The sequence below is a fragment of the Emys orbicularis genome, chromosome 1 (assembly GCF_028017835.1).
Source record: "Emys orbicularis isolate rEmyOrb1 chromosome 1, rEmyOrb1.hap1, whole genome shotgun sequence".
NCBI lineage: Eukaryota > Metazoa > Chordata > Testudines > Emydidae > Emys > Emys orbicularis.
Window position 1 is genome coordinate 186015063 of NC_088683.1, and position 16439 is coordinate 186031501.

The following is a 16439-nucleotide window of genomic DNA, read 5'->3' on the forward strand; positions in this document are numbered from 1 at the left end:
GGACTAGATGACCTCTCAAGATCCATTCAAGTCCTACAATTCTATGATTCGAGGGGGGGGGGGGACAACATATGGAGAATCTCTTGCTATTTTCCTCTCCCTTTTCCTCTCTGGGGTTTTTCAGTGACAGTGACCAATCTGACCTTAGGCCTGGTCTACACTAGGAGGTTATGTCGAATTTAGCAGCGTTAAATCGAATTAACCCTGCACCTGTCCACACAACAAAGCTATTTAGTTCGACATAGAGGTCTCTTAAATTCGATTTCTGTACTCCTCCCCGACGAGGGGAGTAGCGCTAAATTTGACATGGCCATGTCGAATTAGGGTAGGTGTGGATGGAATTCGACGCTAATAGCGCCGGGAGCTATCCCACAGTGCACCACTCTGTTGACGCTCTGGACAGCAGTCCGAGCTCGGATGCTCTGACCAGCCACACAGGAAAAGCCCCGGGAAAATTTGAATTCCTTTTCCTGTCTGGGCAGTTTGAATCTCATTTCCTGTTTGGACATCGTGGCGAGCTCAGCAGCACTGGCAACGATGCAGAGCTCTCCAGCAGAGGTGACCGTGCAATCTCAGAATAGAAAGAGGGCCCCAGCATGGACTGATCGGGAAGTCTTGGATCTGATCGCTGTGTGGGGCGATGAGTCCGTGCTTTCGGAGCTGCGATCGAAAAGACGGAATGCAAAGATCTATGAGAAGATCTCAAAAGCCATGACAGAGAGAGGATACAGCCGGGATGCAACGCAGTGCCGCGTGAAAATCAAGGAGCTGAGACAAGGCTACCAGAAGACCAAAGAGGCAAACGGACGCTCTGGATCCCAGCCCCAGACATGCCGTTTCTACGAGGCACTGCATTCCACTCTAGGTGCGGCCGCCACCACTACCCCACCACTGACCGTGGACTCTGAGGATGGGATATTGTCGACGGCCGCTTCCTCGGAGATGTTAGCGGACGGGGAAGATGAGGAAGGAGATGAGGAGAACGAGGCAGGCGACAGCACTTACAATGCTGATTTCCCCGACAGCCAGGATCTCTTCATCACCCTCACAGAGATCCCCTACCAACCCTCCCCAGGCGTTAACCCAGACCCTGAATCAGGGGAAGGATCAGTCGGTAAGTGTTTTAAACATGTAAACATTTATTTTGAACAGAACAGGAATAGTAACAATGGGTTTTTCATGATTAGTTTGCCCTAGGCGCTCTACTTTTTAGTCCTTGCCAGTGCAGCTACTGGAAAATAAGGTCTATATGTCCGGGGATAGAGCTGAAATCCTCATGGGACATCTCCACGAAGCTCTCCTGGAGGTAATTGGAAAGCCTTTGCATGAGGTTCCTGGGGAGAGCGGCCTTATTGTGTCCTCCGTGGTAGGAAACTTTTCCGCCCCAGGCTATCATCAAGTACTCTGGGATCATTGCCTTGCAGAGCATGGCGGCATACGGCCCTGGTTTTTGCTGGCTTTCACGCAGCATGTGTTCTTTCTCTGTCTCAAAAATCCTCAGCAGAGTGATGTCGCTCATGGTGACCTGCTTAGAATTAGGGGAATGTTACTATTGGGACTGCTTGCCTGTTCCTTTACAGAACTGTAACCAGCGGTTTACAGCCACGCGGTGGAGGCGGGAGAGGGGCAGCATACAGGGATCTTTCCCGGGGACAGCCGCGAGGGGGTGGGACAGGGGCAGAGTTCATGCTTGCCGGATTGCCAGCAGCAGGAACTGGACAACGCTAGGAGCATTGCTTTGAACGTGAAAGGAGGGCACTGCTATAATTTAAGTTTTAAGCAGCCAAAAGTCTACGGCTTACCAGGTCAGCCTGCTACCCGAATTCCGCTGTCCTGCCCCGCTTGTCTGATCTCCAGTGCAAGACCCCAGGCACTGAATGCGAAGGCTGAAAATTCGACCTTGTCCTGAGTGCGCATGTGATAGGTGCTGTGCATGGTCTTGTTCACAGAGAAAGACTATGTTCATTGTTCACAAAAAAATATCTTTGTGAGGAATTCACTCCCTTTTTCCCATCCCACAGCTGCGACTGTCTCCCGACCTACCCTGGCATCCCCCTCCCAGAGGCTGGCGCAGATTAGGCGGAGAAAGAAAAGGACACGGGACGACATGTTCTCAGAACTTATGGGCTGCTCCCGAGCCGAGGCGGCCCAGCAGACCCAGTGGAGGGAGAACAAGTTGCAATACCATTGATCACACATTGAACGGGAGGAGAGGTGGAGGCAGGAAGACCAGCAGGCGACTCAAACGCTGCTTGGACTAATGAGGGAGCAAACGGACACTCTCCGGCGCCTTGTGGATGTTCTGCAGGACCGGAGGCAGGAGGACAGAGCCCCGCTGCAGTGTATCTCTAACCGCCCTCCCCCGCCACAAAGTCCCATACCCCCCTCACCCAAAGTCCCAAGAAGGATGGGCGGCAGGGGCCGTGAAAACTGTCACTCCACCCCTGCAGACTGCTCAAGTACCAGAAGGCTCTCATTCCCAAAAATGTGATAAGTCCTTTCCTTCCCGCCTCACCCAAGCCCCTGTCCCACTTTCATCCCCTAACTGTGTAGTTGCTAATAAAAAAATACGGTTCTGTTAATTACTGTTTCCATCATGTTCTTTTAGAGGAGAGAGTGTGTTTGAAAGGGGGGAAGGGGGTTGGTAATTGGAGACGACACTCACCTTACCAGGGTACAGACGCGGGGGCAGGTTCAGCAGCAGGTCACACACACATTGCAGTCACTAGGCACCCTGGTCAGTCTGGGAGGTGGTTTTCATGTTCGGGGGGGGGGCTATGTGACTTTGTGGCGGGGGAGGGCGGTTAGAGATCTTATGCAGTGGTCCTTAGCCTGGATCACAGAGCCATGCAGCAGGGGATCTGTAACCGTCCTCCCCCGCCACAAAGTCACATAGCCCCCACACACAGAGTCCCAAAAAGGAGGGGTGCCAGGCTCCGTTGAAACAACCAGTCCACCAGTGCAGACCACTCTAGGAGCAGGAGCCTGTCATTTCTCGAGTTTAGAAGCGTTCTTTCCATCACTACGCCCGCTCCCCACCACAGTCTGCGTCCCAGTTTCAACACTTTACCGCAAAATCCGTAATAAAGAAAACGGTGTTCATTAACAAAGTTCCATTTATTTTATTTTTAAACGTGTGTTGGAAGGGGGGGAACGGGGTGAACGGGGTATGTAACTGGAGAGGGTAGTCAACATTAACTGGGTAAAGAAACGGGGGCAGGTTCAGCTTCTCTTTAAACAAACCTAATAGTCACAGGTTACCCTGCTCACTCAGGAACCTAGCTTTCAAAGCCTCCCGGATGCACAGCGCGACCCGCTGTGCTCTTCTAATCGCACGGCTGTCTGGCTGGGCGTAATCAGCAGCCAGGCTATTTGCCTCAACCTCCCACCCCGCCATAAAGGTCTCCCCCTTGCTCTCACACAGATTGTGGAGCACACAGCAAGCTGCAATAACAATGGGGATATTGGTTTCGCTGAGATCAGAGCGAGTCAGTAAGCTTCTCCATCTCCCCTTGAGACGTCCAAAAGCACACCCCACCACCATTCTGCACTTGCTCAGACGGTAGTTGAAGAGTTCTTTTTCAGTGTCCAGGGCGCCTGTATAGGGCTTCATGAGCCAGGGCATTAGCGGGTAGGCTGGGTCCCCGAGGATCACTATAGGCATCTCCACATCCCCAAGAGTTATTTTGTGGTCCGGGAAGTAAATACCTTCCTGCAGCCGTCTAAACAGACCAGAGTTCCTGAAAACACGAGCGTCATGAACCTTGCCCGGCCATCCAACGTTGATGTTTGTAAAACCTCCCCTATGGTCCACCAGTGCTTGCAGCACCATTGAAAAGTAGCCCTTTCGGTTAATGTACTGGCTGGCCTGGTGGTCCGGTCCCAGGATAGGGATGTGAGTTCCATCTATAGCCCCACCGCAGTTTGGGAATCCCATCGTGGCGAAGCCATCTATGATGACCTGCACGTTTCCAAGGGTCACTACCTTTGACAGCAGTAGCTCAATGATTGCGTTGGCTACTTGCATCACAGCAACCCCCACGGTAGATTTGCCCACGCCAAAGTGGTTCGCGACTGACCGGTAGCTGTCTGGCGTTGCAAGCTTCCAGAGGGCTATGGCCACTCGCTTCTGGACAGTCAGGGCTGCTCGCATCCGGGTGTCCTTGCGCTTCAGGGCAGGGGAGAGCAACTCACAAAGTTCCAGGAAAGTTCCCTTCTGCATCCGAAAGTTTCTCAGCCACTGTGATTTATCCCAGACCTGCAGCACTATGCAGTCCCACCAGTCCGTGCTTGTTTCCCGGGCCCAGAATCGCCGTTCCACAGCATCAACATGACCCATTGCCACCATGATGTTCACGGCGCGGGGTCCCGTGCTTTGTGAGAGGTCTGTGCCCCTCTCAGACTTAACGTCCTCACCGCGCTGCCGTAGCCTCCTCGCCCGATTTCTCAGCATCTGCCTCTGGAAAAGGTGGATGATAAGGTGCGAGGTGTTGACAAGAGCCATAACTGCAGCGATGGTCGCAGCCGGCTCCATGCTCGCAGTGCTGTGGCGTCCGCACTGTCACTCACCAGAAAAGTGCGCGAACTGATTGCCCGCCGGCGCTTTCAGGGAGGGAGGGCGGGAGTGACGGTTGGATGACGACAGTTACCCAAAACCACCCTCGACACATTTTTTTCCCCAGCAGGCATTGGGGGCTCGACCCAGAATTCCAATGGGCAGCGGGGACTGCGGGAACTGAGGGATAGCTGCCCACAGTGCACCGCTTCCAATGTCGACGCTTGCCCCGTTAGTGAGGACTCACAAAGTCGAATTACTGTCCTTAGTGTGGATTCACACGTTCGACTTTGTAATATTGGTTCCACAAATTCGATTTAAGTAAAATCGAACTACTCTCATAGTGTAGACATACCCTTAGTTTCCTCCTATTTCTGTTGTTGAAAAAAATGTTACTGTGTAAGAAAACATCAAGAAATGTTTTCTCCAGGGATTTGAGATGTAAATTATATCAGTGAGCTCAAGAAAAAGTATGTTTGAATATATTACTGTTAATAACTTCAACACTTCTTCCTGCATGTTGCTGACTCCTTACCATTATTAATGTACATTTTGAATAACTAATAAAACATTTTGTGTCAAAATGTTCTTCAGTTCTTTATTTAAAGGAAAATGTTCACTGTTTTTACACAGTACACCTTTTTTCATCATTAGATTACTATTCAAAACATACAATCTTATTGTTACAGGAGTATAAATATCTTTATACAAAAGTACCTATCTTGTATCTTTATGTTGGGCAAAGCTCTCTAGTGTCATCTGATGCAGGAGTTAAGTAGTCTGGCCAGATGTTTCAAAAGTGTATGTCTAAATATGGATTTAGGAGGCAAACTTTAGGCACTCATTTTTGAAAATTTTAGCCTTTCTTCACAGGACAGAGGAATACAATCATCACTAAACCTTGGGAGCTTCAAGTTGGATAAAACAAATGTTTCAGTGATTTGTTTTGAATCCAATAGTAAATTCATGAGATGGACCTGGAGCTGCTCTGTAATAACTTATGAATACCATATGTTAGTTTGATTGTTGTAAGGAAGTTTTCTGTCTGAATACATGGGGTTAATTCAAGAAGAGATTGACTGCACATAGGCAGGAAACAGCATGATAGCTGCCTATCATTAAGAGGGAATGTAAGAACCATTTGCTTTGATATTCCACCTATGACCCCAATCCAGTTTGTCAAACATTGGGGATGGGGGGGGGTAAAGAGTCCAGGAAATTGAGATAAATTTGTTAGTCTCTAAGGTGCCACAAGTACTCCTGTTCTTTTTGCGGATACAGACTATCACGGCTGCTACTCTGAAACCTGAGAGGACAAAGGACTTCTGGCCAGTTAAAAGGCATCTCTCTTTTTAGCAGGGGAAGCAGTTGAGGCTCAGAAACTGTGCTCATGCACAGAGACCCTGGCTGGAAGGTCTGAGGAACACAAGGTTTCCCTAGTCTTCCATTACAGGGGGGTAGAGCTTAGGTAAGAGACATTCGTGTAGTCCTTTTGGTTGTGTTAAAATCATTTTCTCTTATGCTTTATTTAATCTTAACAGTAAGAACCATAATTTGGTTTGATCTGGTCACTGTATTTACCATTGGTCTCCTGAAGGGAAGAACAGCAGGTGCCAAATTTAGTCAGGCCTGTTGGTAGCCATGGTGGATCCAGTGGGTGCTCTTGTCCATGACCCGTTCTAAGGGAAGGAAAGAGTAGAATTCCACCCTGAGAGGGGCAAGGGTACAGGGCCTGACAACCAAGGGCATGCACTCAGAGAGACCCTCGGTAGCCCTATAAGCATGGGAATAGTAAATGTTTTGTTATTTTACATATAATTTCTTTCATAAAAAGGGTGTGAATAGACAGACAGATTCCAGTCCCTAAAGTTAGTTCAATCTTCTTTAGTGAAAAGTATTTTCTTTTCTACCTTTCAGTAGATAAGATATAATTCTAGCATGTAAAGATACTTGATCATAAACTACAACCCTGCTTCCCCAGGATTAAATTCTCCACTGTTGTCCCTCATATTTGACAATACCTTTGTCATCTAAGGAAGACATGTTCGCAGGCAAGGAAGTTTTAGCCATGGAGGCTTAATTCTAAGACTCTTTATGAGCTTGTCACTGGTGGTTTCAATCTGACCCTGAAAACTAGACAGAAAATCCAGCATCTGTCTTTCTCACACATGAACAAAATGCTGCACTCTTGGTAGCATGTTTTCCTACTAGCACACATACCTAACAGTATTCTTAAGAAGTTAGAATGATACATTCGTATATGAATCAGATCCCAGATCTCATGTAAAATTCACCATTTTAGGCAATGGTAGCAAATATGACAAGTACTCAAGGAGTCCAGTTCCACTTGCATCCACTGTTTCACCCATTCTTTTAATCTGATTTGTATGGTTTTCTTTCCGGTCAGATATTATGGATTCATATAGGATTCCTGCAAGTTTTGTAGGTATTAGCATGGGTGCAAACCTTGTATTCTGTACTTAACATGGTTGTCACTAACAATCTCTCAAGAAAATAAGGAAAATGAAATTAAGAGAAGGGGTGAAGCAACAAATTGGAATAAAACCAGGATCCCTGGGTGTATGTTTCACATTTTTACCATTAATTACTGTGAAAAAGCCACATGTCCTTTTCTCCTCTCCTACACAGTGATGATCTCTCATATGTTAGCAGGCACCTTTTTATTTTATTTTTCAGCTTTCAGAATGTAGAGAGATAAATAGTGGTGTCCCCCAGAGGTCTGTAGAGGGACATGTGCTGTTAAACATATTCAGAAATAATCTGGAAAAAGGGGTAAACAATGAGGTGGCAAAATTTGCAGATGATACAAAATTAATCAAGATAGTTAAGTCCAAAGCACACTGCGAAGAGTTACTAAGGGACCTCACAAAACTGGGTGACTGGGCAAAAAAATGGCAGATGAAATTCAATGTTGATAAATGTGAAGTAATGCACATTGGAAAACATAATTCCAACTATACATATAAAATGATGTGGTCTAAATTAACCGTTGCCACTCAGGAAAGATCTTGGAGTCATTGTGGATAGTTCTCTGAAAACATCCACTCAATGTGCAGCGGCAGTCAAAAAAAGCAAACAGAATGTTGGAAATTATTAGGAAAGAGATAGATAGATTGACAGAAAATATTATATTGCCTCTATATAAATCCATGCTACACCAACATCTTGAATACTGCATGCATATCTGGTCGCCCCATCTCAAAAGATATATATATTGGAATTGGAAAAGGTAGAGAAAAGGGCAACAAAAATGATTAAGGGTATGGTACAGTTTCCATATGAGGAGAGACTAATAAGACTGGGAATTTTCAGCTTGGAAAAGTGACGACTAAGGGGGGATATGATAGAGATCTATAAAATCATGACTGGTGTGGAGAAAGTAAATAAGGAAGTGTTATATACTCCTTCTCACAACACAAGAACTAGGGGTCATGAAATGAAACAAATAGGCCAGGGGTCGGCAACGTTTGGCATGCGGCTCGCCAGGGTAAGCACCCTAGTGGGCCGGGCCAGTTTATTTACCTGCTGACGTGGCAGGTTCGGCCGATCGCAGCCCCCACTGGCCGCGGTTCGCCGTCCCGGGCCAATGGGGGCGGCGGGAAGCAGCGCGGGCGAGCGATGTGCGTTGCCGACCCCTGGAATAGGCAATAGGTTTAAAACAAACAAACAAAAGGAAGTATTTCTTTAACACCATGCACATTCAATCTGTGGAACTCTTTGCCAGAGGATGTTGTGAAGGCCAAGACTATAACAGGGTTCAAAAAAGAACTAGATAAATTCATGGAGGATAGGTCCATCAATGGCTATTAGCCAGGATGGGCAGGAATGGTGTCCCTAGCCTCTGTTTGCCAGAAGCTGGGAATGGATGACTTAATGATTACCTGTTCTGTTCCCTCTGAAGCACCTGGCATTGGCCACTGTCGAGATGGGATAGATGCCCATCCAGAGATTTTGGGTTTAAAGGGGTAGGCCAAACTGGAAAAAAATCTCCTTACAATCAGAATGCAACAGAGACAGACTGTCAGAAATGCTTTCTGTCTCTCCCATCACCCCAAGGCAAATCTGATTTCCAGAGATATCCACACTCAAGAGAGAATCCCAAAATCTCTCTTTTTAGGCCTGATCCAAAACCCATTGAAATCAGTGGAAAGGTTCCCATTGACTTCAGTGGGCTTTGAATCAGGGTTCTCCTGAGCAGTTTGCTCCCCCTAAAACCACGGCTGGATTAACTCTCCTGTGGTTCCGGGGCTATTAGATTTTGTGAGGGCCCTGTATACTAGTCTTTTTCCTGGGAGGGAGTTTGGTGTAGGAGGGGTCTGGGGCAGGGGATTGGGGTGCAGGAGGGGTGCGGGGTCTGGGAGGAAGTTTGGGTGCAGGAAGGGGATTCTGATCTGGAACAGGGGATTGGGGTGGAGGAGGCGGGGGAAGGTGCAGGTTCTGGCTGGGAGGTGCTTAACACAGGCGACTCCTGGCTGACGGCGCAGCAGGGCTCAGGCTGCCTGCCTGCCTGCCACAGCGCTATGCTGCTCCCGGAAGCGGCTGGCTGCTAGCACGTCTCTGCGGCCCCTGGGAGGAGGAGGATAGCATGTCTTTGTGCCTCCCCCCGTAGCTCCCATCTGCGGGCACAGGCAGTGCGCACAGCCGCCTCCACCCACCCCCCACCAGGAGTCGCAGAGACATGCTAGCGGCCATCCACTTCCGGGAGCGGCGTGGGGCCATGGCATGTAGGCAGCCTGCCTGAGCGCCCCGTTGCGCTGCAGGACTTCAGCCCCTAAAGCCCCTGCCTTAATCCGGCCCTGCCTAAAACCAAATACATTTTGTTTGCCTCCACCTTTTTAAAAGGCAGGGAACAATAGGAGCAGACACCCCTATACTCTGCTCGGAGACAGCTAGCCCTCCTCCTTACCAATCAACCATTAGAGAAACTAACAGTCTGACAAATTGTTTAGCTTATAATTAGAAATATGGCTTTGTATCATTATTGCACTCCCTTCTTCAGAATTTTCTGCACTGCAATATACCTGCAGAAGCATGTGTTGAATAGCATCATGATACAATAGGAACATATTGCAAAAGCATAGGAACTTCTATGACTTAAAGTTAGCCCCCACTCTTATAACTTTTCTGTGTCAGCTGGACACTTATATGTAGATCCTGGCTCTTTGTTTTCTCAATTTTTTACTTCCAAACAAATTTCACTATCAAGAGGTTAACAAGAGGCTTAACTTTCTATAATTTGCAAAGATATAAAGCGAAATCCTCCAAGTATGAATTACACTCTGACTTACCAGCTTCCCACTCTTAGTTCCAAATATGCTTTGTTTAGACAGTGTCTATGCACAGTTTTGGTACTGTTTTAATTGTCACAGTTAAGGGTGTAATTTTATACTAATATAGTTATACCAGTACAACTCCTAGTGTGGATACAGTTATACTGGTGTAAAGCTGACTTTATACCAGTATAGCTTATTCTTCTGTTTATGGGAATAAGCTATACTGGTATAAGCACTTTCTTTCTGGTAGAATTGTGTCCACACTAGGGTTTGTACTTTTTAACCCCATGGGCCAATATAGTTAAAAGGGTATGAAAACTGTCTGTTGACAAGCTCTTATGCAAGACAAGATTCTAGCTGTCCCTGTTGCAGATGTACAGAGGGGAAAGGGGAGTAAGGAGTCTCCTCCCCTTCACATGCTCTGCAAAATACCTAGGCAAAACTGCAGTCCTTGCATTCAAAGGAGTGCAGCAAATGAGACCTAATTACTCCCACTGGGTGGGGGTGGGGGGAACCCAGCACAGCCAAAGTCGGCAAAGAAGGTTTATGCTCAGGTAGAGTTCTGGTTCGCCCTCACCTCTACACCAGCTAGGACAGTTGGGCAGGGATGCAGAACAGTTAGGCTGCACCCTTCAAAGAGGCATAGTGTGTCTGTCTGCCCTCCATACCCAAGAAAGGTCCAGGAGGCCCTCTGAGCCACATTCAACAGCACGTTATAACTCCTTTTGAATATGGTTCTACCCAAGCATTTGAGTGTAGAGCTGGGTATTTTTTTCAGTTTGTTGACAGTTCTGTTCTATATATTAATTTGGCTCAAACCAAACATTAAGAAAAGTTTCAGCAAATTGAACAAAAAATCTATTTCAGCTTGAACAAAACTTGTCATTTGACCTGAAATGTTTTCTTTCAGGCATTTTTAAAGGGCTAAGTACACAAAATGTCCAAGGGAGAATGAGGAGGAGTACTATTATGAGTAACTGAATTTCCATATTAATGACAATGAACAGTCATTAGGCCAGGGACAGAGTGAACACAATTTTATAGCCTAGTGGCAAAAGTATTCACCTCAAATGTGGAAGACCCAAATCAAGTCCCTGCTCCAATGACTAATTATTTCAACAAGAGAGATTGAGAGAGCCATGCCTCAGACTACCCCATAGTCCAGTGATTTGGGCATGCTCATCAGAGATAGGAAAACCTAGCTCAAATCCCTTCTCCATATCAGAAAGAGTGGGAAATTGACTCCTCCCCCATTTTGTGAATGACATCCCCCCCCAAAATTCACTGAATCTATTTGGTAAATTTGTATCAAATTCACAAATAGTTTGGTTGACCTTAAACTGTATTTTATTTGACTAAACTATTTGTCCACAAATTTTCACCTAGCTTTATTCACAAGCATGCACACTTCTCAACCCTCACACTTGCCACTGTATGATACAAGCAATCAAAGTATGTGACAAATGGCTGAAACAGGGAACACCAGGGTTTTGTTTTGTACCCCATAATTGACAACTTATAATGTTGTTTAACTACAACCCTGTTTTTAGGGATGTTTCCACACATAGTGAATCAAATAAACCAGTTTTGTGAAAATAAAAATGGAAAAAACAAATCCTACCCCATGCAGCCATAAATACCCCTACCTCCCCATCAGTATGGCTCATTGCTGCCACATGGTTACTCCTTTGCTTGTTGCTCTCCCCCTTTGCTCTACTCAACTGCTTGGCTACCACCTTCTCCTTCACCCCCTCCTCTTTGCTTTACTCCTCCCAGAAGCTGCCCTCTCCTCTACCCTCCCCCCCCCCCCCATTATGCTGGCATCTCACAGCCACTTATAAGCAGTAGGAAACTTGGAAAAACCTACCTTGGGGTCAGCAGGAACAACTGGGGGCAAGAGAAGCTTTGGACAGATGGAGACAAATGGTAGTAGCAATAGTGTCATGTGGCTGGAAGTAGCCTTCAACATGGACATGAAGAAGCTGGTTGGACCAGAAATGAGGCAGTAGCCCCCTTCTCAGGCGGAGGGGAAGCTCCCCTCCATTGGAAAAGGTGGCAGATAGAGATGGATGCCCCTCATGTGGCTATGTTGAAGTCTCACCAACAAAACATGGTAATAGCCGAGAGCTCCCCTCTGCCTGGTTTGCCTCTGATACAGGAGTGTGGCCTGTGAGTGATAACATCATTCTCCCTTATTCACTGTCACCTGACCCACTGTTGATTGCAGCCACCCCAAGGCTGCAGTAAATGCAGAGCCTAGCCAAGTAGGAATGCAGCAGAGAGAACCAGAATCGGTTCTAGTGCCTGCAGTACCATGAACTATAGTATAGTTGAGAGATACATGAGCATGGCCCTGCATCCAATTATTGTCTGTTGAGCAAGCTAGCAACTCAGGGTCTGATAATGGCCTCACAGAAGTCAGTGGGAGTTTTTCCATTGACTATAAAGGGAGCCCCTAGGTTACAAAACACAGACAGTGATTCCACAGCTATCTAATTATCCCACTCATTAGTGATGCTGGAAGACACCTCTGCATGGATTCAGGGAGTACTCATATACTGGCAGGAAGGGATGTTTCCCCTCAGCACCTGTAATTAATAATGTGCTTAGAGAGAGGTTTCACTCCTACAGTCTGGGATATAGTATTTATTTAATTTCATCTGTAGCTTTGACAGAAAATTTTCCCCCAGCCCTAGTCCAGGGATGTTAAAGTTCTATTTAAGGTGCAGGGGATTTCCTGTGCTGCAGACTGAATTTGCAGATAACATTTGAGTTCAGACACAATCTCCTAAATGTCTCTAGATCATCCATATTAAAAATAGAGCTGAGGTGTTTGGCAGATCTCCTGTAGTGAATCCCAATGGTTTTTATAGTTTTAGGGTTAACAACTGACTAAACACAGACCCCAATTGCTGACAGATGGTATATAGTAATTGTTCAAGCAAAGCTTGTTCCCTTTTGAACCCTTCACATTGTTGTAGTGAGTGTCCACAATGAAGCACTACAGTGGCACACTGTAGCGTTTGAAGTGTAGACATAGCCTTAGAGTATAAAGTGCAGTGTCTGATTTCCTTGACTGACAGTTCTGATTATCTGAATAGGTAAAGGACTGTGAAAATTCTTCACTTCATAAGCATTTTGAAAGTGATTTCTGACATATAAACTTTTGGCAGCAATTTTCAAGGGGGTCGTCTAAAATGACTGATAGAGCAGTTAGTGTGATGCAGGCGTAGCACATTTACCAGTCACTGAGCTCTGAATATGACACAGTATGATCCTAATTGCAGCACTGCAAGCTGGGAGAAGAGGAGATACTCATGGAGCTTGACACATAGTTTGTCACTATGAGAAAAGAAAAGAGACTTCAGCTGGTGAAATCAGGACATAGAGCAATACCTCTAAGTGGGCATATTTTATGGGTAAGGTACTGGCACTCTCTGACATGACCAAAACTGGGGGGGAAATCCCAACTCACATATTACTCATGGGCACTAATGGTTATGTATCTTATGATCAAATAACATAGTATTTGCACTATGTTGCAATTTAGATCTTCAGCATGGTATACACACTAGAGACAGACCTAAGCTGCAAAAGCTAAAAACTAGATTCTAACCCCCACTACCGTTCAGCCAAAATTCAGCAGCATTCAAATCTAAGTCCATTACGTGTTGCTCTATTATGGGGTGATGACAGCTTAACACCTCCTGAGAGGTTTTGTTCTGGCCCACCTTGCTTTCATATTTCAGCTAAGAAAGTTTCATGAAAAAGGTTGGGTATTTGTGTAAATAGTTTTGCAATGCCAGAAAGGCTAATTGGAAAGCACCATGAAATTCATCATAGAAATATCTCTTTCCAGAAGGGGTACTTCTAAAATTGAACTCATGTCATATTCTATATGGAAGACAGGTATGAATTCAAAATACCTCTGAATGCAGATTTTTGCAGCTACCAATGAATGCCCTTGGAATAAACCAGTAGATAGAAGATATTTCAATTCTGACCCTTTTTTCCTTATTTAAAATTATTATCCAGTGAGATTTCCAAAACATTTCTGCAAACACCGGGTACACATTCTGACCTATAATCGGGGTAAAAAAAAGCCACAATCAGTTGGAACAAGATTTTTTTTTTTTTTTTAAATCAAACTACCTTTTGTTGAAACTTCCTAGACTCATTTTATCTTTTCTTTGGCTTTCAGAAAAGAACAACTGTTCAATTTCCTAGACATATGCATCACTCTGAGAACCACTGGAGCTTTAATGCTGAGTGGCTGCAGACCCAATGCTAGCAGCATCTGTTCCCAAACAGCACATAGCCCTATCGTTCTCTTTTATCTTGATTCTGTAATAACTTTCTTTCATGACTAAAGTAAATCTTCCTTGTTTTCAATTTTTCGCTGATATTTTTCACCTGCCCTTGCTTTCTGAAGCAAACTTTATGTCACAAACCGGTTTTAAATAGCTGCTGTTATTACACACCGGGATATCAGACTGGTTTCCTGACTTAAAATTGAGGCGCTAATTCTTGTTCATATGGAAAGGGTGGGAGGACGTTCCACCTCTGCAGCACTATTCCCCATTCTCTTTTATGGAAACACCTCTTCTTGATTTCTATGGGGTACTGAAGGTAGAAACAAGTGATTGCTGTCATACATGATCCACATTATCTCCTCCCGATGTGCACATCTGTGCAAGAGCCAGCCATCATCTGGTCTGACAGTGGAAGAACACGTACAGTGCTGAGAACATTGCCCACACTCAAGTGATAAGAAAACATATAACAGAAGCAGTGTGGACATTGATGTGGTCTCAATTTGCTAATACGAAATGCTTCATGCTTGTGTCAACCTGCTAGAGGCTGGCCAGGATTGATCCAAAGATGCAACACAGCTTGCTGGCATCCACACATTTTATAAGCATACTCTCCACTCCATTATTTAAGACATTAATGAAAACATTGAATAATACCAGACCCAGGACTGATCCTTGTGAAATCCGACTTGATACATCCTCCCAGCTTGACAATGAACCATTGATAAATACTCGGAGTATGGTCTTTCAACCAGTTTTGCATCCACCTTACAGTAATTTCATCTATACCACATTTCCCTAGTTTGCTTATGGGGAAGCTCATGTGGAACTGTGTCCAAAGTCTTACTAAAATCAAGATACATCACATCTACTGCTTCCCCATGTCTACTAGGCCAATAGCCCTGTCAAAGAAGGAAAATAATTCGGTTTAGTGTGATATGTTCTTGACTAATCCATTCTGACTGTTTCTTATAACCCTATCATCTTCTGGTTCTTACAAATTGATTGTTTAATAATTTGCTCCAGTATCTTTCCAGATATCAAAGTTAGCCTAACTGACAAAGTTAGGCTGGTCTATGATTCCCTGGGTCATCTTGGTTCCTCTCTTTAATGGTAGGTATTATGTTTGCCTTTCTCAAGTCCTCTGAAACCTCACCTATCCTCCAGGAGTTATCAAAGATCATTGCTAATGGTTCCAAAATTACTTCAGCTATTTCCTTAACTACACTAGGATGAACTTCTTCAGGCCCTGCCTACATGAATACATCTAACTTATCAAAATATTCTTGAACCTGTTATTTCCCTATTTTGGCTTGCATTCCTTCCCCTCTCCTCCCCTGTTATTAATATTAATAGTGTTGAGTATCTGGTCACCATTAACCATTTTATTGAAAACTGAACCAAAACAGGCATTAAACACCTTAGTCTTCTTGATGTCATCAATTAGCTTTTTCCCCACTAAGTAGAGGACTTACACTTTCCTTCATCTTTCTCCTCCTCTTAATGTATTTCAAGAACCTCTTCTTATTGCCTTTTGAGCCCTTTCTAGGCATAACTCTTTTTGTGTCTTGGGTTATGTCTACACTAGAGAGGTTACAGTGGCACAGCTGTACCAATGCAGCTGCACTGCTCTAAAAGCTCTTGTGTGGACACTCTATGCCAATGGGAGATGTCCTGTCAACATAATGGTCAGAGGTAGCTATGTCAGCAGGAAAAGCTCTCCCACTGACTTAGCACTGTGCTAAGCACACCGACTTAGCGCACTACCACTTATGCCGGCAAAATTTATGTTGCTTAAGGGGGTGGAATATTCACACACTGGAGTGACATAAATTTTGCCGACATAAGTGGTAGTGTAGACATAGCCTTAGTCCTTCTTTGCCCCAGAGAGTTTATAATGTAAGTAGCACATGTAATGGAAGACTGTTGGAAGGCATATATGCATGGGAGTACAAGTTTAACTCTGAATACCCGAGCTTGAGTAATTAATAGCTCAAACTTAATGTTTCTTTTTGTTTTTGCATATAATACAATAATTATCTGCTAATGACATGGACATTGCTAGAGAAAGTAATTGTGTCACTTTTAATGCAGATAGATGATTTATTAAGTGGATCCTGTGTTTTAGTGTCATGATACACCCCATCTACCTGAAACATTCTGGAGACATGTGAAACATGAAGGCGAGCAAGGATTCAGGTAACCCAGGAGCACTTTTTGTAAGTGATTGAGGATGGAGGATGTAACTGAGATTGAAATAAAACAGTGTCAGTTAAA